This window comes from Suncus etruscus, chromosome 6 (genome assembly GCF_024139225.1).
Source record: "Suncus etruscus isolate mSunEtr1 chromosome 6, mSunEtr1.pri.cur, whole genome shotgun sequence".
NCBI lineage: Eukaryota > Metazoa > Chordata > Mammalia > Eulipotyphla > Soricidae > Suncus > Suncus etruscus.
The window spans coordinates 69,615,080-69,640,643 of NC_064853.1; the positions used below are offsets into that span (position 1 = coordinate 69,615,080).

At 40.8% G+C, this 25,564-nt stretch overlaps 1 non-coding gene across 1 annotated transcript; it reads right to left on the reverse strand.

The window, feature by feature from the left end:
• Nucleotides 1–8,248: 8,248 nt before the first annotated feature.
• Nucleotides 8,249–8,352, reverse strand: LOC126013115 (U6 spliceosomal RNA). The gene has a single exon (XR_007497447.1). It is a non-coding gene; the product is annotated as a U6 spliceosomal RNA (small nuclear RNA).
• Between the last annotated feature and the right edge of the window lie 17,212 nt (nucleotides 8,353–25,564).

The window sequence follows — 25,564 nt, forward strand, 5'->3', positions numbered from 1 at the left end:
CTTCCGCCCACGTGATCTCGTGCGCCGGAAGTGACGTCGCGGTCCCGTCGCGGGGGAAGTCGGGAAATAATAGGTGCCCGCTGGGCTCGGTGGAGCCCGGAAGTGGCTTGGTGAGGTTGTTTGGTTGTCGCGTTCTCAGACCTGGCGGGAAGCGCTTGGCCTGCCCTTGCGGCGCTCACTCTGTCACTACTCCCTGGAGCTCAACTTTTGGAGGAGGCGGCGGGAGAACCCCACCCCCGGGCGCCTCTTGCTCCGGTCCCCGGGCTCTCCTGGAGTGGAATCCCTCCCTTCCCAAGGCTCCAGGAATGCCCCAATGGGAGTCAAGTATCTAAACTCACTGGTTCTTTCCCCTTTGTGCCAAGGTGCTTGCCTCTGTTTTTTGTGTGTTTTGCACCAGAGGCGGCTGAGCATTTAGCTGTAAATGGTTCCAGGACGGAATCGAGCCAGCTTTTCCTCTTCTCGGTCAACCTTGTGTGAGTAGGTAAAGTAAATGTGAGTAGCTCCTCTCCAGCAGTTGAGTTGAACTTCATAAACGTGATAGTTCGGTAAGGGGTTCTCATCGACATTGGAGTCTTTTTGACGGGAATATCTTCCTAATAGGCGAGAAAGCCAGGTATAGAGCAGCTAAATAAATACTTAGCTTCAGTCCAAGAAAGGCCATTTTTCATTCTCTCTCCTTGCACCAACTATATTTTATCCTTTGTTTTCTGACGACTTCTGGTGCTTCGTTGTTATTAAGAGAATAGAGTTCTTGAAGAAGAGGTATTTATGCCCATTTACTCAAACCTGGAGCTTTCTTCTTCTTCTTCTTCTTCTTCTTCTTCTTCTTCTTCTTCTTCTTCTTCTTCTTCTTCTTCTTCTTTCTTCTCCTTCTTTCTTTTCCTTCTTTCTTCTCCTTCTCCTCCTCCTTCCTTCTTCTTTCTTTCTTCTTTCTTTCTTCTTCTTTTCTTCTTCTGACTTCACTCAACATATCTTCTAGCTCCAACCAGTTTTGCAGCAAATTGCATTTCATTCTTTGTAACTGCATAGTATTTCACTGTATTTATAAACCATATCTTCATAATTCATTCATCTGTCATTAAACACTTAGTTGATTCCATATTTTAGCTGTTGTGTTAAGTGCAGCAATGAATAATGGTGTGCATTATTGGATATCTGCCTAAAGGTAGATAACCCAAAGTGGAATTGCTGAGTCATATGGCTGCTCAATTCTAAATTTGCCATGAACTGTCCATACCATTTTATTTTGGAGCATCCTAATCTAGACTTCTGGAGGACAAAGGAAAGCCTACAGTGATAAGATATTTAGAAACCAAAATATTTATAAACATTCATCAACTTATTTTAATGTCACAAGTATAGAAAAGAATCTTTGAAAGAAACTTTCTTAAATCAGGGCTGGACGATGGTATAGCGGGTAGGACATTTGCCTTATATGCAGTCACCCTGGCTTTGGTCTCAGCATCCCATATGGTCTTCTGAGCCCACCAGGAATAATTCCTGAATGCAGAACCAAAAAGCAACCCCTGGGTGCCACCAGGTGTGACCCAAAAACCCAAAAACAAAAAATATTTTTTCTTATAAAGTGTTCTTTTCAATTACCAAATGTTCTGGGCAGAGCAGGTAGAGCGTTTTGCCTTTCTCATGGCCCACCCAGGTTTGATTTCCAACATTTCATATGGCCCTCATGAGCCTGCCAGAAGTAACCCCTGAGCGCCACTGGATGTGCCCCCCCCCCCCAAATATCCCCATATTCTTAGCAAAATTCATTACAAATAACATGGTATATTAAAAATAATAGTTGTGGGCCGGAGAGATAACATGGAGGTAAGGCATTTGCCTTTCATGAAGAAGGACAGTGGTTTGAATCCCAGCATCCCATATGGTCCCCTGTGCCTGCCAAGGAACCCCTGAGCGCTGCTGGCTGTGACCCAAAATCCAAAAAAAAATAATAATAGTTGTGATGGTGTAGTGTCATTTTGACACAGTACTCAGATATTTGGTCACATTTTACTCTGGGTGCTTTTATACAAGAATAATATTTTCATTTTGATTGGTTCTGGGTCACATTCTTCATTGCTTGAGTGTCCTCTCCCAGCATGCTTTGTTTATTCCCTGATGGAATCTAGGCCTCCAAGCTTGTCTTCAGCCCTTTGCACTATCTCTAGAGATGTGGGAGCCCCTACTGGTGGTTATTAGACCAACAGTCAATGCAGGGCTCCTTTAGGACTGCATCTAGAGGTGCTGGGAGACCATATGGTGCTGAGAATTAAAATAGAATTCCTGTACTATTTCCCAGAATCCCTATACTATTTTCATTTGTAAAGCAACTCAAACTACTTTTAGTTATTTTCAACCCTGTCTGAGCTCAATCAAAAAGGCCTTGTGCAAGCAAGGCACATTTTTTACCACAGAGCTGTATCTCTGCCCTTTCTTTAAAATAATGTTGGGGCCACATCCAGTGGCACTTGGGGGTTATTCTTGGCAGATTCAGGGGGACCATATGGGATGCTAGGGATCAAACCCAGTGCAAAGCAAACAAACACCTGCTGTGCCTCAGGTTTGGTTTCTCTTGATACATATTTATGTGTTTTATGTGATGTTAATTTTTTTCTTACTTTTTTCATTCTGGACCACACCTGGGAGTGCTCAGTGCTTACTCCTGGCTCTGTATTTACAGATCACTCCTGGGGGTGCTCAGCTTAATCTAGCTTTGCACTCAGGGATTGCTCCTGGCAGGGTTGGGGAACTAAGTAAATTCCAGAAATCAAACCTGGGTAGATCACATGCAAAGAGAGCACCTATGTACTATGCTTGTACTTTGCCTTCCAAACATGGTAAAACTCTTTGGAGCACTTACTCTTGTTTTCTTCTTTGTTTTTTGTTCATTCGTTTTTGTTTTGGGGCCACACCCAATGACACTTGGGTTACTCCTGGCTATGTGCTCAGAAATCACTCCTGGCTTGGGGGACCACATGAGATGCTCAGGTACGTCCTGAGTCAGCCACGTGCAAGGCAAACGCCCTATTGTTGTGCCATTGTTCTGGCCCTTTCTTCTTATGTCTCCTTCTTTTAAAACAACTTTACCTCCTGTATCTCTCTGTCCCTGTTCAGATCTAAGTACTCTTGGCTACCTAAATTTATCTGAATGTCACCAAATGTAGTTCTCTTATTTAAAAAAAAAAAAAAAAGCATCAATAGCAAATACACAAAGCCATTGTTTATGTGAGTTCTTTTCTTATTGAGCTTTGAGATATAGTTCAGAAATGCAGGTATTTGGGGCTGGAGAGATAGTGCTTTTCTTGGATGCAGCCAACCCAGGTAGCCTGGATGGCAACCTCTATGGTCCCCAAGTCCCTTAAGGAATGATCCCTGAGTGCCAAGCCGGGATTAACCCCTAAGTGCAGCTGACTGTTTCTCCCCCTTCCTCACCCTCCCAAAAGAAAGTAAAGGAAAGAAATTGTAGGCCTGGTGAAATAGTAGGTTGGGCTTCTTGACTTGCACATAATTGACACAAGTTCAGCACCACATATGATCATCTGAGTCCCTCCAGAGTGATACCTGAGCATCGAACCAGAAGTTAAGTCCTGAACATTGACTAAAAAACAACAATGTAGGTATTTTTTAAAAAGATATATACAGAAAGGAGGGTTCAGTGAAAGACACATTTGTGAGGTTTAAATCTGTACCTAGTAATAAATGTATTAAAAATTATTGAAATTTATACTTTTTCAGTCTATGCTCACATTGTAAGTTAACGAAAGGCATAAAGCATGAGTTATGTATCCCAATGTATGAAAAACAGTCTGGTCAAATAATTTGAAAATTGGATTCCTCATACTATTTGAGAAATTTTCTATATATGTAAAAATGTACAAACTGCAACTGATGTTTTTAGTAACCTTTAGCTGTATAAACTTAGGTTTGTTTAAAAAAAAAAAAGGATTTGAGCAAAACTACAAATCTAAATCCATACTTGTTATTACATGGATTTAGATGACAAATCCTATGCTCTAAAATATAACCCAAAGAGTCAAAGCCTGCTGGAACATGATTTGCTTGTAAAGTAGGAAAATACATCCAAAATTCCACACTCTGAAAAGGTTCTACAACATTTCATCTCCTAATATGACAGTTGAGAAAATTCTGGCAGATTTCCATTTAAGACCAACAGGTTGTATTGTCTCGTAAAGCAAAAGACAGAAAGTTGACAGAAGGCTCACATTTCAAAGAATTGAATGGTAATAATTCCCTCTGGGAGTATAACTGAGGGGACTGGATGGAAAAGACCTCATTTAAAGGATAATAAGGTGTAAAGCCAGCACTTAGGAGTGTTGAAGGTAAGACCTCAACCCTACATGCTGATAAGCAGTCCCAGACTTATTTATAGTGACATGAGTGACATTTATCTGCCTTTCACTAGAACATCTAATCCTCTTGTCAAGGTGTGTCTTAAGCAGAGACCTGATTCCTGGCCAAAGTTACAGGCTCCAAATACTAATGGGAGTGCCCTGGCTGAAATTCCTGATTGAAAAAAAGAAATCATGGAGATATAAAATTATTTTGGCAAATATATGAACTCAAATTTCCATTTACATCTGAAAAGATATTGTCTAAAAAGAGTCTTTGTGAGAGAAATTAAAGTAGAAAAAGAAAATTGCCAATAGGTTTCTCAATATCTCACTAGTTTGTAAGTGCAATTATATTAGAGTTGTAGATGCTTCTATCCTACCTCCATATTGTTAACACAATCCAGTTTTTAGATTGAAAATCAAGATGAATTAAGACCATCTGGAGAAACTTCCCAGATACTCATAGCTTAACTTTTTGAGTTTTAGGGTATATTTTTCTCTTAAGGAACTTCAATAGATGATGAGTTAAGATTTGATCACATTTAAGATTTATTAGCAGCAGCCTGAGAGATAGCACAATGGGTAGGGCTCTAACTTTGCACTTGGTCAACCCATGTTTGATCGCCTACATATGCTTGGTCCTCCAAGTACCACTAGGAGTTACTCCTGAGTGCAGACCCGCCTGAGCATCACTTGGTGTGACCCAAAAACTAAAAGTAAATAATATAAAAATTATTTTAAAAATTAGTAGCAATAAGCAAAATGAATAGTTTGATTTAATTTTTGTTTGTTTTGTTTTGTTTTTGTTTTTGTTTTGTTTTGTTTTTTGGGTCACACCCAGCAGTGCTAAGGGGTCACTCCTGGCTCTACGCTCAGGAATTGCCCCTGCAGGCATGGGGGACTATATGGGATGCCGGGATTCGAACCGCCATCCTTCGGACACAAGGCAAATGCCTAACCTCCATGCTATCTTTACGGCCCCAGTTTGATTTATTTTTAAGTACCAATTTCTTAGGATAGAAAGATAAATATGGTTGCTTTGGACAGGGAGTCAAGCAAGAATCAGAAGAAAGTGAAATTAGAAATTGTTCTTGATGGAGGAATAAGATAAATTACATATTCACTAAAATGACATGCCATTAACTTTAAATCAATGATTCCCTTCCCCCAAAAAAGCAGATTCTTCCTCTACATGTCTATGCTGCTTTGGCCGCTTAATACACACCCCTACTTATTGTCTACAATTCAGAATCAAAACAAGGCTGTACCATGCCGTGCTTCATATGAGAGAGCAAACATCATAGAAAAGTCCTGCCTGTGTAGAGCAGTGTCCAATTTCAATTTGCCCCAGAACAGACACTGTCCTAAAAGGGTCTTGGATGGAGCTGAAGGAGTAGTACAATGCATAGGGCATTTGCCTTACACATGGCCATCCTAGATTCTACCTACAGCATCAAATATGGTTCCTTGAACACTGGCAGGAATGATCCCTGAGTGCAGAGCCAGGAGTAAACCCTAAGAGTAAACTTTAACTAGAGTAATCTCTAATCTCACAAGACCAGGTGTGACCTAAAAGCCAACTAAGAAAAATAGAGTTTCAGATTTGTCATATAGATTGTGGTATATTAACATATTTCTAATCAGTCAACTCTTTTATTTGTTTGTTTTTGGGTCACACCAGGCATCACTCAGGGGCTACTCCTGGCTCTACACTCAGAAATCGTCCCCAGCAGGCTTGGGGGACCATATGGGATGCCGGGATTCGAACCACCCTGTCCTGCAAGCAAGGCAAACGCCTACCACTGGCTATCTCTCCAGCCCCTCTGCCAACTCTTTAGGGATATATATTTTGTTATGTTTTCATTTCTATAGCAATGGTATAAAATAAAGTAAAAAAATTTAAATGAAGGTAAATGTGTGTGTGTGTGAGACTCACAGTACCTGCCACTGATATTTCAGTGTCGTTCACTACCAAATTAATCTTCTGGTTACCGTATTTTCCGGTGTATAAGATGACTTTTGAAACAAAAAAACGTCAGCCGAAAATCGGGGGTCTTCTTAAACGCCGAGTATATCCCGAAAAATGTTTCAATATGCCGCTAAATGAAAATTGTCTAAATATTGCCACAAAACGAATTTTCCAACTCGATCCTGCACCAATCACTGCAAGGCTGCTCAGACCGCCTCTCTAACTCAGCCAATCCAAGCAGGCTTTTGATGCATGCAAATTAGACAATGTTCTGGACCAGAATCTACACTGTAAAAAGCCTGCTCAGATTGGCCAGAGTCAGAGAGGAAGTCTATTACAGTATAACCTTTGAACCTTTGCTTGTTGTGATTGGCTCACTGTGGTACATACAGTTGCAGCACAGGAATGTTCTGTCTGATACAGCGAATATAGGCCTAAACCTATGTATTAACTGCAAAAATAGGGGGTCGTCTTATACGCCGGAAAATACGGTATATTCTACATATCAGTGAGGCCAGCCATAAACGTCACTTTATAACTTCTTTGCTTCTCACAATCATTTCACATTCCACTATATTGTTATAGAAGGTAAGATTTTATCTTACTTTGGTTCAGTTTTTGTTTTCTTTTGGACCCTGATTGTGGTACTCTGGAACTGAACATGGTTCTGTGTTCAGGGGTCATTTATGGTGAGGCTTAGCTCTCCCACACATGAGAAGTATACTCTTACTTTTCTTCCACTCCAAGATGTCACCTTCCATCAAAAGATGAAAAATAATAATCCATTTAGCAAATATGTAGCAGGTTTTTTTTTTTAGCCATTCTTGGATAGAATGACTCAATTCCAAAAATAATTGGAATCAATTTAGGTTGATTCCGTGTTTTGACAGTTGTGAATGTTGCTGTTGTAAAGATAGGGTGCATATAACTTTTCAACCAGTGGAGTTATGCAGTATCAGTGGAATTAGAGAAGACCCTCATCCACTACTGGAAATGCACACTTCTTAAGATAACATCTTTAAGGACCACCTCCTGCCATTTATCTTCATTAAACTTTTTTACTTTATTTTATACCATTGTTTTTATTCACACACACACACCATTGAATTGCCTGTTTGATCACCTCTGATCTATACATCCATCAGCATCAGTGCTTCCAGAACTGTAAGTGCATTCACACTAATCCTCTTTTTGCCTTATTGTCCATGTGACTGACACTCAACCTGCCAAATGGTTAGTGTTCAGCAAGATTTGCATGCCACCAAGTTGGATGTGTGACTCCCTATAGTCTTAAAATGACAGGCATGACTAATATGGACATTGTCTCTAAATCGTCTTAGGATGTATCTAGACTTTGGAAAAGTCTTTTTTAGAAGGAGCAAAACACTGAGAGATGCAGCTAATCAGAGGCTCTGTCTCTTGGTTGTGTTGTGAGTCACAACTGTCCTCTCAGAGAGGGAACTGGCAGACTGCTCAGAGATTGAAGTATCTAAGTGGGCTGATGCGATTTTAACTGAAGCACAAACTGGAAAATTGGAATGTATGATTCATGACAATTACAAAGAAGAAGAAAAAGGGAGAAAGAAAACTGTGGCCTGGCCTGTCTCATTATTCATTCATTGCTTAAGCAAATAAACTTAAATCATCCATTTGGTGATGCTAAATTTGAATGATCTCTGTGGCTATTAGAAGCGCCATTGTGGATAAGATTTGGCCTCTTAATGTCTCTTGGGCCCAGCCTGTGTTTTTCTTCAAGGTAATGCTAATCATGGAGATGAAAATAGAAGACTTGTGCATTTTAAAAACCCCTGATGACCACCAAGTAGAGGAAGAAAATGCAATAGAAATTTAGTGTAGAGTGTGCAAGCACCATTTCACATTTCTTCTGGTTTTGTTTGTTTTGTTTTTTCTTCTTTCTCTAGCTCAAAAAAATATGGAATGCTTCTCGAATTTGCATGTCATCCTTGCACAAGGGCCATGCTAATCTCTGTATCATTCCAATTTTAGTATATGTGCTGCCGAAGTGAGCACGGTTTTGTTTATTTTTTAAAGCTGAGATCACATTGTTCTGTGAATCCCTCTGTTCTTTTCTGAGATGAATCCTTTACTGGAGCACTGCTTGCCTTTGTCCAAATACATGTTACTTAAATAGAATCATTCGAGGAACTTGAATAAAAACTAAAACATAGAATTGGACACTTATGTTATGCAAAAAAGAGTCTTTATTTGGCTTATGGCAGCACAATGCAAGGCCTGCTCATACTCCAGAATTTAATGCAACACAATAGAAAGTCTTTAATTAGTGCTCTCAGAAATGGAACAAAAGTAAGGATCCATTCACTCTTTTGTGGTTGAATGGAGGTAATATGTCTCTATCTTGCTATCATGGAAGCACTTGCTTAAGGAGAACAGCTTTGAAATTTCTACCCTTTTCAGAAAGTACTCTAACTAATATTTGGGTGTTAAAAAGAGGATTTATGGGCTAGAGAGATAATAGAGATTAAGGTTCTTGCCTTGTATGCAGCCTGCCTTTTTTGATCTCTGGTACTACCTATCATTCGTGGGCACTACCTGGAGTAAGCACTGAGCACCAACAAGTGTGGCCCCAAATAAAACAAGAGACCTCACAATAGGCAAGGATGCTTCACCTTTCAATCTGGCTCATTTTGTCCAGCTGGCACTATGAAACTGGGAGACAAATTGCTTTCTTTAAAAGAAGAGAAAGGTCATCTTTCAGAGGAAAACACAGGAAGCTTTATTGAACTTGACCCAGTGATTCAAGTCTGGGTCCTGGCTCCTAAGCCTTCTGTGTCATCTTGACTGAGTCTCTATTGGACCCCACACACTTTCCTAGTAAAATAGGAACATGAGGGGGGTGCTGGGCACTGAATCCAGGACCTCATGCATTCAAGACAGGTGATCTATCCCGGAGGCATCTTGCCTGCCTTTTCCAATCACTTCTTTGTGCACCAATGGTCTGGGATTGTCTTTTTACATCTGCATATAGTACATTAGTATCCATGGCTTTTAGTACAACTTGGTTTTTGCTATTTGGGTCTTTTCTCTCGTGCTTGGAATGCATTGAATATAGAAATTCTTTCAGTTTGAAGTTATGCCAGCTGGTGCTGGGGCTACTGCTTAGGATTGCTCTCAGTGGTGTTCAGGCTGCTCCTGGTGATTTTTCTGGGGAGCCCAGTGGTGCTGAGGAATAAATTTAGAACATCTGCATACAGAGCAGAGTCAGCATGTTGAGCCAGCTCTTTGGCCCTCACTTACACATCTTAGCCGAACAGCTGCCTTGTTGCTAACTCTATAGTAGGGACAAAGCATTCAACACAAAATTCTTCTCCCATAGATGTGATAGTATTAAATGTTTAGGTGAGATAGCACCTACTTGAAATAAATTCATGATACTGTGGTGTGGAGCTAAATGTAATTACATAATCATAGGAATATAATACTTTATTACTCTGTGTTTTTTTTAAATTTTTTTCTTTGTGCCATACCAGGAAATACTCAAGGGTTACTCTTGGCTCTATACGCAGGAATCACTCCTGATGAGCATGAGAAACATATGGGATTGAAACTCGGTTGGCCTTAAGCAAGTCAAATGCCTTACCCACTGTACTCTTGCTCCAGCTCCTGCATTATTTTGTTTATTTGAGAGAAAGAAGGCCCTTTCAATGAATGAAGTATTATTAGGCATCTGTAGAAGTAGAGGAGGGAGAGGGTCATGCAGAAATCCATGGTAGCTGAGCATAGGAACAGTCCATGCAGAAAGGAATGTGACAGAAACTTTGAGAAATAGCAGAGGCTGATGTGAATGAAGTAAGAGGCCCTGAGCTAAGCTGGAGAGATAGCATGGAAGTAAGGTGTTTGCCTTGCATGCAGAGGGTCAGTGGTTCGAATCCCGGCATCCCATATGTTTCCTGAGCCTGCCAGGAGCGTTTTCTGAGCACAAAGTCAGGAATAACCCCTGAGCACTGCCGGGTGTGACCCCCCCCCAAAAAAAAGAGGTTCTGGGAAAGGTAACAAGAATCAGCTCAGGTAGGATACTGCTTACCCTGATGAGAAATTTATGTTTTATTCTTGATGAAAGAGAAACCATGGAAAAATCTTTAGGATAAGAATATGAGGGTTGGGCCAGAAGACAGTACTGGTGTAATACAAGCCTTGGTTTGATCCTGGCCACAGATGGTCCTCTGACTGCATCAGGCATGATCTCTGAGCATAGAGCCAGGAATAAGCTCTGGGAACTGCTAGTTGTAGCCCTTCAAAACACCAAATAAAAAAAATATAACGTTGTTTAAATATACATAGAATAAAGGGGCTTGAGTGATAGCACAGTGGTAGGTTGTTTGTCTTGCAGGCAGCCAACCCGGGACAGACCCAGGTTTATTTCCTGGCATCCCATATGGTGACCCTAGCCTCCAGGAGTGATTTCTGATTGCAGAGCCAGGAGTAACTCCTGAGTGCCACCAGATGTGGCCCTCATAAAACAAAAATAAATAATTAAACAAACATTCATGGAATAATGAAATTCCCCCCAATAGCTAAAGCAAACCTAGGTGAAAAAAATATGGGAGGGGGCTTCCATTTCTCAAACTTTATGTTATAAAGCTATAATAATCAAGACAATGTGGTACTGAAATACATATTCCAAAAAATAAACTTTTATATACATATAATTTTATAAACATTATTTGATACATAAAAGAATGAAAACCTTATTTAAAAATTAAATGGTTAATTTAAAGCAGAGAAAAGCACATGATATGAGTTAGAGAGCATGAGGTATGAAATTTGTCTTGCACGCAATGGGCATGACTCATGTGAATCCCTAACCCTGGCACTGCCTGTGGTCCTCTGAGCATTGCCAATGGTCACTCCTGGGCCATAAACTATTAGGTTCTGAGAATTAGCTGTAACCCAAAATCTCCAGAGAGAGAGACAGACAGACAGACAGAGAGAGGTGAAGCAAGACTCAAAATCTACTTCTACAAGGAGAGATGGGGGGAGGAGAGAGAAGTGTTTATGAGGAAGGGAGTGTGACTGACTTTGCTGGTATCTACCACTGGCTCTGTGTTCCATGTGATTCGTGAGATACACTGGGGAAGCTATGTAGTGCCATTGGATCACACCCTGGTCTCCCCCATTCAAAGAATGAACACAACTCTTTGAATAGTATCTCCAACCCCATAACCTGTATTTTAAAAGAAAATTCAGAAACGCTTAGAGAAATATGGGGTAGTAAAGTTGGAAATGGGGTAACTCTGAGTGGTTAATGGCTATGAATTCTCAGTCACTCCTGTCACCAAGAGGTGGAGTTATGGGGGCTGGAGTGATAGCACAGCAGATAAGGCATTTGCCTTGCACTTGGTCAAACTGGGTTCAATCTCCTGCATCTCATATGGTCCCCCACGTACTACCAGTACCCCGAATGTGCTTGGAATTCACTCTTGGGGAGCCATATTAGTGATCAAACTGGAAGTCAACTGCATGCAAGGTAGATAGATGACTTATCTCCTTTACTTTTTCTTTAGTCTCTAGTGTTTTTAAGTGTTTCTTTTATGGGACAGCTTTTAGTTTAAAAATAACAGGGGTCCCAAAAATCAAAAACAAAAAACAAAACAAAAAAATAACAGGGGCTACGGGGCTGGAGCAGTGGTGCTAGAGGTAAGGCATCTGCCTTGCAAGTGCTAGCCTAGTATGGACCATGGTTCAATCCCCCGATGTCCCATGTGGTCCCCCCAAATCAGAAGCGATTTTTGAGCACATAGCCAGGAGTAACTCCTGAGTGTCAATGGGTGTGGCCCCAAAACAAAAATAAATAAAAATAACGGTCTGGAGCAGTGGTGCTAGAGGTAAGGTAACTGCCTTGCAAGTACTAGCCTAGGACGGACAATGGTTTGATCCCTCGGCATCCCATATGGTCCCCCCAAGCCAGGAGCAATGTCTGAGCACATAGCCAGGGGTAACCCCTTAGTATCAAACAGGTGTGCCCCCCCCAAAAAAAACAAAATAAAAATAACAAAACAGGAGGCCTTTTTATCAAGCCTGGGGGTGGGGGGTGTGAGGGGCTTGGGCCCCAAGAGCCTTCTATTTCCTTCCTCCCAGGCTCCAGGGCTATCCCAGGAGGCCAGTGAGGTGGGTGTCAGGGAGGATTTTAAAGGGAATCCCAGGCTTTCCCCAACCTCCCCCCCCCCCCAGCACAAGTAGGGCTGGCTACGGGAAGTTGCAGGCAAGTTTCCATCCTACCAGTGTCTATTCAGAACAACTGTTCTTAGAAGGGTTGGCATGAAATAGTTCCATCTCACAAGTAGGCTGGCTTTTCAGGGACACAGGAAGCAGAAAAGAGAAATTTAGGCTTATTGGGACACTTATCTTGCCTCAAGTCTGGCTCAAAACACCCCAGCTTTGCCCAGAGCCAAGGTTTCGGTTCAAGGTTTAGGAGTCTGCAGGGACTACTTATACCACAGATGGAAACAAGAACCAGTGTGCAAGGTTAGTGCCTAATTCCTGTACTATCTCTCCAGCTCAGAGATGTTGAGTTTCTACTGTTGAATGTCACCTGCCAGCTAATGAATGGTGTAACAGTTTCAAGAAAAAAATTGTATTATAGGGAAAGAGTTGGTGATTGCACTTGAGGGATGGTGAGTGAAACAAAGGCCGGAACAGAGACCACGTCTATGGACTGGTGCGATGTTTCCTGGTGTAGTCGCTTGGTTTCTCAAGTAGATTTTTCTGCCGTGGGTTTTTAATTTAGCTCCTATTTGGTTCAAGATTATGGCAGTCTGTTGGCTTTGGGTTGAGGAACCCTGGTCTCCCTTCATATATATTGCTACCTTCTTTATTCTAAAAGTCTAGATAAAACATACTGATGTAAATTTATATATTGATTACTCTACTAGTGATTATTCTTGGCAAAATAGTCTATCCCTATCATGAAACGCAAGAAACTAGAGCCAACCTTTCTTTGAAACTGCTCCAACTGTTTCTGAAATGCATTCAACTGTTTCTGAAGTGCTCCCTACTGTTTCTGAAAAGTCTCCAACCTCAGAAAACAAAAGATTATTTTTAGCAGTCACCTGTGCTCAAGCCAAAAGTCCTGAGGCTGGTAATTCGCCACCCTTCACCTCCACTGGCACCAAGCCAGAGGAGCTGCCAGCCGCTTCACTGGCTGACATTGATTTACTAATTGAAACAAATACTGAAAATGAGATAGCGACAGTCCAGTTGGATTCTTTTTTATTTTGGAGGGGGGGGGTCACACCCGGCAGCACTCAGGGGTTACTCCTGGTTCTACCCTTAGAAATCACTCCTGGCAGGCTCGGGGGACTATATGGGATGCTGAGATTTGAACCACTGTTCTTCTGCATGCAAGGCAAATGCCTTACCTCCATGCTATCTCTCCGCTCCCCAGTTGGATTCTAAGTCAGAAATCTATAAGGTTACCCTCACCCAACCCTTGCCATAACTCCATAGAGACTGTGGGGCGAATCCCATTCTCCTCCTACTGCGAACCCTGAGAATTTGGTACTAAAACAGACACAGACCCAACTCCTTCCTATCAGGAAAAAACAATTAAACCTCAATCTATGTGGGTTTAAATATGAAATATCTTGGTCAAATTAAGAAAGTTGGAGTATGATCCACTTTCTCCATTTTTGTGTTTAATTCTTTGCTACCTGGAGTGACAATGGGTATTGAACCCATTAGGACTTTAATACTGTGGCTATGACCTGCCTGACTGCTTCCCAACTTTTACAATGGAAAATGTGGTTTGTTGAAAGAGATAAGACTAAGCTTAGTATACAAAAACAACAAACAAAAAACAACTAAGCTTAGTAGCCTAGATCTCTATGGAAAGATGGTTGCAGGAATTCAATTGTATTATGAGCTGTTAATAGGAGAAGGGATGTTCTCAGAAACAAATAAGCAGGTAAAAATCACATTGTGCTGTTGTTTTGGAACTCATCAGAGAGCTCACATTGAAGGCCTGGGGGAAAGAATTGATGCTGATGCCAAATTTAAGGGCAGTTTGTTATACATAGATTTTCCATGGAGTTTCTGAGCCATCTGAAAAATTTCTGGAGAAACTGACAGAGACTATCTGGAGGCAGAAAAAGACAACGGTAGTACGATGGGTCCTGATGAAAATGTTAGCCTTTGAAAATGACAATGAAACTTGTCAGGCTATATTATGTCATATTAGGGAGAGAGAAGATGTCAAGGGATTTTTACATGCTTGTAGGAATATTGGGACATGCATTTCAACTGCTCCTTTATCAATCTATGTAATACAGAGGCAAAATCCAGGGAACCAAAATGGGTATAATTATCCTGTTGAGGACACGATGAACTCCACCTGAGGAGACCATCTAGACTTTGCCTGAGGTGAGGCAAAGGATTCCACTGGGCTAGAGATTGTTTCTCATCTTCTATCATGTACCACAACTGGGAAAGAGGTTGAAAATCAACCCATGAATTCAGGTCAGATACTTTAACTGTGGAAAATAGGACATATATGTAGAGACTTTAGCCACCCTTTTCTGCTTTGGCTCCTGGACCCACCCTCCTCAAGGCCCAGATATAATCATCCAGTCTTGGGAAACTGGGTCAGGAGTCAATCCCAGGCCCCACAAAAACAGGGAACTTTTTCATCAACAATTAGCTTCCTGGGGCTGGAGCAGTGGCGCAAGGGATAAGGTGTCTGCCTTGCCTGTGCTAGCCTAGTACAGACCATGGTTCAATCCCTCGGCATCTCAAAGGGCCCCCAAAGCCAGGAGCGATTTCTGAGTGCATAGCCAGGAGTAACCCCTAAGCATCGCCAGGTATGGCCCAAAAATCAAAAAGCAAGCAAACAAAAAACAAAAACAAAACCAATTCAACTTTGCAACCTGGCCCAAGAGAATGCCACAGCTTAAATTCATCAAAGCTTGCCACTTCAGGAAGCTGTGTCCTTGATATTCCCTGCACTGAAGAATTAACCATAATACCAGCTTGATGACCTTACGAAATAAGATCTGGCATAAAGGGCTCTTTCTTCAGGTTTGATTATAGCAGTGGTTCTCAAATAGTGGGGTGCGCCCCCCCCCAAGGCGGGTGGGGCTCCGTAAAGGCAGGTGCATTCAACCTGGGCAAACACTGTCATAACAAGCTTAGCCCCATGTTTATGTCTCTGTATGTCTCTGAAGCTGAGAGTTGATGTGTCCTGCTTCAAACCCCGCTTCGAAAAGCTAAAGATACTATTTACAGTTGCATGGGGCGGGGGCACGAAAAATGTTTTCTTCTTTCTAAGGGGGCATGGCAGAAAATAATTGAGAAACACTAGATTATAGGGAGAAGAAGTCAGATTCTTAAAGGTATTTCTGTTCATCTGGGAATTATAGGTTCTGACCATGATGGAGTAATAATAGTTCTTGTTTCTGTGTCCATAGTATGAATTTTTAAAAAAGGTTAAAATTTATTTAGCTCAAATTTTATTACTTCTTTATGTTAAGCCTAGTAGAGAGTTTCAGAAGTACAAATCCTGATGCTTCTGCTAATCTCTTAATAGCTTCTACTGCTATTACATTGATAGGTCATCATCAAAAAAAAAGCAGTATCGGGGCTGGGCATTGGAACTAGAGGTAAGGAACTAGCCTTCGACGGACCGCAGTTCTATCCCCCAGTGTCCCATATGGTCCCCCCAGCCAGAAGCAACTTCTGAGCACATAGCCAGAAGTAACTCCTAAGCGTCACTGGGTGTGGCCCAAAAACAAACAAACAAACAAACAAAAAAAAAAAACAAAAAAAGCAGTATCACTGACTCTTCACTGACCACAACAGTACCTACAAATTACAAGTACACTCAACAAATGAAATTGGTTACTTTAAATTGTTTACTATTACATATTTTAGAGCCATGCAATGTAGCAAGCGATTCAGCCTATGTGGAAGAACTTTTCCCTGGGATTGTCACTGCTTCCATATGCCTATAACCACGTGGTTGAGGAATTACTTCAGCAAGTACAAGCTCTTCTACTAAAGGGTTTGAGTCAATCTTCATTGCTCACATAAGAGCCCATTCAGGCCTCTCAGGGCCTATGGCTCAAGGAAATGAAACTGCTGACCATTTAGCCAGGCCAGTATTCAAGTCACTTGTAGAAGAACATGCAGTGCTACAAATAAACACCTGCTGCCTGCATGTGAACTATCATAGTCCATGGAGGCCAGCCATACAAACAATCTATAAATGTACCATTTGTTCGCCTTTGAATAAAAGAACACATGTAGCTGGAGCCGACCCCGTGGTTTATAGACAAATGAATATGGCAAATGAATATTACACATGTCGACTTCTTTCCAAAGAAACCCTACTCCATGTGGTTGTTGATACATATTTAGATTTCTCCTGAGAAACACTGACTTCTAAAAGAGCAAAAGCTGTTTCCACTTTCATTTTATAATGTTTTTCTGTCATTGATTACATTGTTTTTCTGTCATGGATGTCCCCCAATCCATAAAAATAGACAGTGGCCCTGCCTACACTAGCAAAACTTTTTAATCATTTTGTAAAGATGGCAAATCAAACATATCACTGGAGTCCCCTATAATTCACGAGGACAATGCATAGTTGAAATTGCTCACAGAACCCTCAAAACTCAATTCTTAAAATACAGGAAAAGAGGCACACCACTGATGAATCTTTTATCCTTAAACATTATTTTCACTAACTTTCCTGAATTTACTCCCCCTCCCCAAGAAGAGCCCTACACAACTGCAGAAAGACTTTAATAGGACACTCAGGTGCAAAACAATACCAGCATCCCATATGGTCCCCCAACCCTGCTAGGAGCGATTTCTGAGTACAGAGTCAGGAGTAACCCCTGAGGGCCACCAGGTGTGACCCAAAACAAATAGACACAATTGACCACAAGACTCTCCCCTCTGACCCAATACACACTACTTGAGAGGTTGATGATCAAGAAATTTCAGAAATATCCACTATATCTGTGAAATATTCAACTGATATTCTTTTTTACACTTCAAAGAGACCTGCAGCAACGCATACAGCTATTTACATTAAGCAAGTGTTTAGCTAACTTCATCTTTGTAGATGTCTATAATAATGTTCTAATGCTTTTACCTACAGAAACAGGTGCAGAATGCGTTTGGAAGCCATGAACTCCCATTACAGTGCTCACTATTAGAATGCTTTAGTGTCTTAATAAGCTTTTTTTTTTTTTTTTTTTTTTTGGTTTTTGGGCCACACCTGGCAGCGCTCAGGGGTTACTCCTGGCTCTAAGCTCAGAAATCGCTCCTGGCTTGGGGGACCATATGGGACACTGGGGATTAAGCCCAGGTTTGTCCTAGGTCAGCCGTGAGGAAGGCAATTGCCCTGCTACTGTGCTACCACTCCTGCCCTATATAACCTTTTAATGTTTTTGTTCACAGTGGTCCTTGGAGATATAGGTTGGATGCCCTAGTTTCACATTACAGTGACATGTTCCATTGGACTCATAATACAGTGCTCATTATGATAATGTCTTAACAAATGTTTTAAGTTATTCTTTTTTGTTTGTTTTTGGGCCACACCAGGTGGCACTCAGGGATTATTCCTGGCTCTGCACTCAGAAATTACTCCTGGCAAGTTTAAGACAATATGGGATGCCTGGGGATCGAACCTGAATCTGTCTTGTGTTGTTGTTGTATAAGACAAATGCCCTACTGCCGTGTCATCGCTCCAGCCCCATGTTATTCATTTTTTATTTAATTATGCCTGATTGTATGGTCTAATGTTTATCTCCACAGATATTCTGGGTAAGGCATCTGCGTGCCATAGACTACTACTTAAGTGCTCAGCCATTGAGTATGTTTTGCAATTTGTTTTTAATTTGTGCTAGTTTTCTACTATATCATATGCCTTTGTTTCAGTTTGCCTTCAAAAAGGAACCTGGATGCTCGAGACTTGTAATACAACATTCCATGGTGTAGACTCTTTTTACAATGCTTCTTACCATATTACTTAGTATTCTAGACTTGAAATTATGATTCGTTTAAGAATGTTCTATGCAGGGGCTGGGAGAGAGAGCATGGAGGTAAAGTGTTTGCCTTGGGTGCAGAAGGACGGTGGTTCGAATCCCGGCATCCCATATCATCCCCTGAGCCTGCTGGGGGCGATTTCTGAGTGTAGAGCCAAGAGTGGCCCCTGAGCGCTGCTGGGTGTGACCCAAAAACCAAAAAAAAAAAAAAAAAAAAAAAAAAAGAATGTTCTGTGCATATTCTAAACCATGAAGCCTTTTTTCACTAAAAACTCACCTGCTTTAATGATGACTTTTCCTGGGTATTGGAAAACTTTTCCACCTAACATGTTGGCTTTATATTTTGAAGCACTTTGATTTGTTCCACCTGGGTCAGATTTTCAACTGAAACCTATAGATCTATCTTCATTGTCTGTCTATGTGTGAGTATGTGTGTTGTGACCACCTCTATGTCTGTTTAACGATTTTCCATATTGTACATAATGTCCGTCTATGTTGTATATAGTCCTTCCTTCTGTTGTATATAGCTTTTTTTCTCCCCTTCCCTACTTACCACTTTACAAATTCTTTCTATTGTTTTCTTTTATTTTCTCTCCCCTGATTTGTTGTTTCTCCCTAGTTAACCCCCCTTTACTCTCAGTTCTTAACTCCTCAGGAACCAGAACCCCACACATCCAGCCTGACTCCTGCCTCTCAGCCCTGGGAAGAAGATGCGGCCACAGCTGCTGCAGATTTGCTCTCAAAGGGCCCCCTTTCTCCTACCTCTTTTCACCATGGACTGTTGCCCATAACTAATTTTTGCTTTTGCAATACCCTTGGCTCTAGCACATTTCCTTTTCTGTGACTGCTGCAAGCCATTTTATTACAGACTTCTCAAGACCATGTTTCTAGATGAAACTGTGATCTGGGATTTATTACCACTCATACTAATTTAAAAGACTTAAAAGGGATATGTACATATCTTTGTAAATTTGTAAATTCCTTTAGGTGTAGTACCTTAATATGTATAATTATTTATTATGTACATTTATATTATATTACATTTATGTAAATGTAGTTTCCCATCTTTTGGATGTTAGTAAGAATTTATAGTAGATAGTATCTATTGAGTTTTGTGCTCTTGATAGAACTAGGTTATAAGGGTTGTTTGATTTGTTATTTCCCTCAAAGGCACCAATAGTATCCTGTGATACTTTTCTTTTTGTATTGACACAAAATGGGAAGTTTTTTTCTGTTTTGTTTTTTTTGGGTCACACCCGGCAGCACTCAGGGGTTATTCCTGGCTCTACGCTCAGAAATCGCTCCTGGCAGGCTCCAGGGACCATATGAGATGCCAGGATTCAAACCACTGTCCTTCTGCATGCAAGGCAAATGCCTTACCTTCATGCTATCTCTCCAGCCCAAAAAATGGGGAAATTTTATACACAGAGAGGAGTTACTATCCAGTAGAGACGGGAACTTCAAAATTTTTTGTTATGGGGGTGCCTTCCACCTTGAACATTTTTACTTGACTTAGGCTTTAGTCAATCAGACATTGGCTGATCACTCCTGAAGTTTGGTACCATCTTTGGAACTGGCCTGATTGTCTGCTCCAATACTAAAAATGGACCTTCTACCAGGACAGGCCCTAGAACTGCTTTGGACCTACTTTTTCCAGGATGGGTTTATATATCAACCTGATGACAAGTTGGAGATCAGCAACGACTTGCTTTTAAGGCAGATTTCCCTACCTCTCCACCTAATAGTGAGATGATAACAGGAGATGCTTCGTGGCACCCTGACTTCATCATAGGATCTATGCAAAGATTATTGCATAATAATCTATTAAGATTTCTACTGAAGCCTGACTGCAGCAACTGTATTTGAGGATAAACTTTCCTGGGACCATGAAGAAAGACTTTGGAGTTAGACAACTTAGTATGCCTGGAGCCTGCAGTTGGTCTTATGACAGGATATTTCATGGGTGGGGACACCCTGTTTTTAGGCCAAAGGTTTTTTCTTTCTATTTTCCCAAATTTTGCTGTGTCTATGCAAAAAACTGCCACCACTTTTTTCTTTTTTCTTTTTTTTTTTTTTTTTTTGGTTTTTGGGCCACACCCGGCGGTGCTCAGGGGCTACTCCTGGCTGTCTGCAGAAATAGCTCCTGGCAGGCATGGGGGACCATATGAGACACCAGGATTCGAACCAACCACCTTTGGTCCTGGATCGGCTGCTTACAAGGCAAGCGCCACTGTGCTATCTCTCTGGGCCCCACTTTTTTCTTTTAGATAGAGGCATCTGCCTTTTTTTTAAATGTTGGGACACGAATTATTTTGTTTTACCTCATATTTCTGCATTTTTCTATAAAATTAATAAGAGTGAGATGTTGGATTAACTGGTTTAAATTTTATTCAGGATATTTCCTCTTTGATGATACTTATTACTCATTGGAATTAAGCACCTTTAGTGCCTTAGACCAGTGTTTTCCAACCACTGTGCCATGGCACACTAGTGTGCTGTGAGATATTGTCGTGTGTGCCGTGGGAAAAATTCCAATTTCATCTGTAACATGTGACTTTGGCTCACAAATAGACCAACAATCATAAAATATTTTATTATTTCATAATATTATATCATATATTTTATTATTTCATAATAAAGTAATTATAAAATAATTTCTTTGTGTTTATTTGATTCCTATTCAAGAGAATTACTTTATATATAGTCAATATAGTCACAGAGTTAACATTTTTTTTAACATTTTCTAATGGTGGGGTGCCTCGTGATTTTTTTTTATGAAAAAAGTGTGCCTTGGGGCCGGAGAGATAGCATGGAGGTAAGGCGTTTGCCTTTCATGCAGGAGGTCATCGGTTCGAATCCCGGCACCCCATATGGTCCCCGTGCCTGCCAGGAGCAATTTCTGAGCCTGAAGCCAGGAATAATCCCTGAGCACTGCTGGGTGTGACCCAAAAACCAAAAAAAAAAAAAAAAAAAAAAAGTGTGCCTTTGCATAAAAAGGTTGAAAAACACTGCCTTAGACCACTTGTTCTCCACTCCAGTGGTCTTTGGTTTCCCAAGAAAGCCTGCGGTCTCCGGGGAAAACTGCTTTTGGTTTCAGTTTTCCACAACTGAGATATCTGCTTTCTAGGAGCAGAAGGCTTGCTGTGGAAGTTTCTGAACCTGTTTTATCTCCTTAATCATGTGTGGATTATTCCTGTGTTGGTGTTTGCTTCCAGACCTGTGTCTCCCCAATACCGTGGGGTTGGGGCATGAGGCTTCCACTTCAGTGTAATCTGATCATTGACCTCTGCATTCTGCTCTCTAGTCACTCAACCATGGGTATGTGTCCTCAAACCTCAACCATAGGCATGTGTCTATATATACATTTATGTGTGTGTGTATATATATATATACATATATATTAATAACCACAACCCTAGGGAAGATTGTTGTGATCTTAAATGGTAGCTATACAGTGTTTAACATCTACTTTCTATCCCAGAATAAATCTGTTACCCTAGAAGAGGAATTGATATGTCAGGCAAGTGAGTGTAAATATTGTGGGAGAGATGGTCCCGTACAGATTTGAAATAATTTGTGCAAAGAGAGATCTGTTGAACCATTTGGACTCATCTTCTTGCTGAGAAGCAACTTAAATCTGAGACTGTGTAGTAATAATAACCAACGGCAATAGAGATTAAGACCAGAAGGGCCAGTACATGGAAAGAAGCTTGCCTCAAAGTGTGTGGAGTGCAGTTAGGACAGAGAAGGGATCACTATGACAATGATAGCTGGAAATATCTCTCTGGACAAGAAGTGGGTGCTGAAAAGAGATAAATTGAGTTGAAACCCCTTCAATAACCATATTGCAAACCAATGTTTAAAATGAATAAAAAAGTAGAGAGAGAGAGAAGAAAAATGTCTGCCATAGAGACAGACAAGGGAAGGAAAAAGGGAAGGGCAAGAAGCAAACTGGAGACATTAGTGGTGGGATATATGCACTGATGAAACTTAATCATGAACAACTTTATAACTGTGTATTTTATGGTGATTCAAACTAATTTTTTTAAAAAATAAAATATGAGGCCAAACTAGGAATTTATAAAGCTAGACGCTGTGACAAATTTCTTTTCTGACCAGGGCAGGACTAAAAGCATAAAGATCCAAACACTCTGTATTTAATCAGGAGCTCAGGCCAAGATGAGCCTCCAAGGGGAAAATCGCTGCATCTCTTCTGTTCACTCTGAAGCTGGGCTCGAGAGTCCTACTGGGCTGAGAGGCTCTTCAAGAATCTCAAGTTTGCCCGGCAGGATGATATTGACCTTCTGTATTTAATCAATGGTTCTTCCCCTGAGACCACAGGAAGAAGGAGACTGCAAATAAGTCTTTTCACCTTTTCTCTCAAGTCCTTTCCAAGATTTTGCTGAGCTGTTCCATTGTGAAGAAATAGGTAATCATTTTATGAGATTCCCAAGGTCCTAATGAGAGTCAGTGGGGTACCTGCACATTTTTGTTCTTTAATACCCTGGAGTTAGAGAGAGAGGAGGGAGAGATGTAAATTGTGCCTCGTGATTCCTTTCCTTCTGGAGGATGAACTACCAAAGGGACTGCATCCAACATGATTAAGGCCATGAAGAAACCTTCCAAAGTGACTCTCTGACATGATCAAAGGCAGTTTGAGAACACTAGGAACTTTCAACCAGCATCAGTAAGAAGCTTAGGAAGACATTTGTGGAATTATTTAATGGCTTTGCAACCAGGAGGAATTATTGTAATATCTATGTGTAGTTCTTCTTGGGGGTAAAGGAGAGGGTTAGTTAATTTAATGCTGAGTAGAGTTTTTAGATTCTCATATCCTCTACTTCTCTTTTTCTGGAGACATCCTCAGCACCTTTCCTGACAACACAGGAGAGCTTTAAGTTTTCTTGACCTCTCTTGGCAGCAAGCGACAAGTTTATTTTCTCTCCCTCCTGTGCTCTTGGCCTCACTGTCTCTAAGCAGCACTTTGGAGTGACTCATCTCTACTCAAAATGGCAGTGAACATGAAGGTGCTAGACATTTCCATAATGAAAACATACAGCCAGAAGTCAAGACAATGAAGGAAATGATTCACCAAGAAAGGCCATAAGAACATGAGCAAGACTCATGAGAGAACTTATACATTAAACAGTATGAACTCTCAGTGTTACCATAATGTAAATAATGCTTGTTAAAAGAAAAAAGAAAAAAATACTCCTTAAAGTTGCCTTATCACTAGAAAGGACGATTACAATAGGTCTCACCACAAATAAGTCATAAGTCAGCCTGCAAAAGAGACAGTAATATGCTTCTTAGAGTTGTCTTCCATCCTGAGAGAAGCAAAGAATTTTCCAATTTTCAATTTCCCCAAAATTTATATTTGGGGCCACAAATACAGCTATATTTGAATATGGACTGCTTATATATATAGAATGTGGTAGCGGTCCTGCGTTTCAACGTCATTCATGGCTGATGTACACTATTCTGAGATCCGGTACTGCTTTTTTTCCTGGTCAGTATTCACATGTCACATTTCACAGACCACTCTAAGTGGATACTTTTGGAAAGTTACACCAAGCACTACCCATGCTTCAATTTCTACTCCATCATGTCCCTTACCTGGGCCTTCAGCAGCTCCTGATAATAGCTCTGATGATGACACAGATGAAGATTTTGAAGGATTTGTTAACGAAAATAATAACCTGAATTTATTTTTATTTTAAATATCCTTTTTCCATCTTGTACACTCTACAGTACAGTACTGTGGTTTTTTTTTTTTTTTTTGGTTTTTGGGTCACACCCAGCAGTGCTCAGGGATTACTCCTGGCTCTATGCTCAGAAATTGCTCCTGGTAGACTCGGGGGACCATATGGGATGCCAGGATTCGAACCACCGACCTTCTGCATGAAAGGCAAACACCTTACCTCTATGATAGCTCTCCGGCCCCTGTACTGTTTTTTTGGTGCTTTAATGTACCTACTTTACTAACTTTATGTTCTATAATATATTGCAGTACTGTGTGTAAATTACAGAACCTATGCAAATTAAAACAAGTGGAAGTTTTCAGTTTGATCTTTCTCGTTATTTGACTTATTCAGAATACTGTATTGTCAAGTACTATGCATATACAGTAATGCAGTTCCTCACTTAATGACCAATTCACTAATGGCCAAGTCGTAGAAATGGAACTTGGTAGTTAAGCGAGGAGTGTGTATATATATATATATATGTATATATATATACATACATATATACATATACAGATTGGATAAATCAGTTCACAGGAAAGAGGAGAACAGAGGAGAGAAGGAAGATCTCAGGAAACAGGGCTGGTTGGCTCAATAAGCTTGAGTGGGTTCAGTCAGATAAAAAAACTTCCTGTTCTGAATATCTATTGAGATGAAAAAAAAAACCCAAAATATGAGGCTTCAAAATACCAATTGCTTATTTGCTTCCAATTTGCACTTTGGACAGGCAGCTCATCTCTGCTTCCTGTGACAGAGATGGCTGACTGGAAGAGCTAAGTGTTGGCTGGCCCCTTGGTTCTCCACAAATTCCTCTGTGGAAGAAGGTCTTCTCACAACACAGTGGCCACCTCACAGCAATGCAGTGTCTTAAACATCAGCTGTTTTCCCTCAAAGTGCAAAAGTGGAAGCAGCTTCCTGAGACTCAGATCCTAAACTGGCTCTATTGATTTAATTGCAGTTGTAAGGCAAAGCAATATTCAAAGGATTTAAATATCAGATGGAAAGGCTCACTGGTGACCACAAAGTGAACAGTTAGTCCTACACAGGATAGTGGCCACAGGAATCAGGTACAGCAGGAGGACAATGTTTAAAGAAAATTCTTGATATCTTGAGCATACCAGGGCAGGGCACCACAGTTAAAAAGCAATAAACTATTCTATGAAAAAAGGAGAAAACATGCATTTCCTTTTTTTTAAATGTAATTTATTTATGTTTTTTAATTGCTTTATTCAAGCACTGTGGTTACAAGATTGTTCATTGTTGGGTTTCAGCCATACAATGTACATTGTCCTTCACCAGTACACCCTTCCAGTCACCAATATCTCGTTTCTCTCTCACACAACCCCTGCCTTGCTCTAGAGAAGGCAAATTGCTTCTCTCCCCTCGCTCCCTATCTCTTTCCTCTATCTCTTTCTCTCTCCTTTCCTTTATGACACTGTGGTTTGCACTCTTTATTCTTTTTTTGTACTTTGC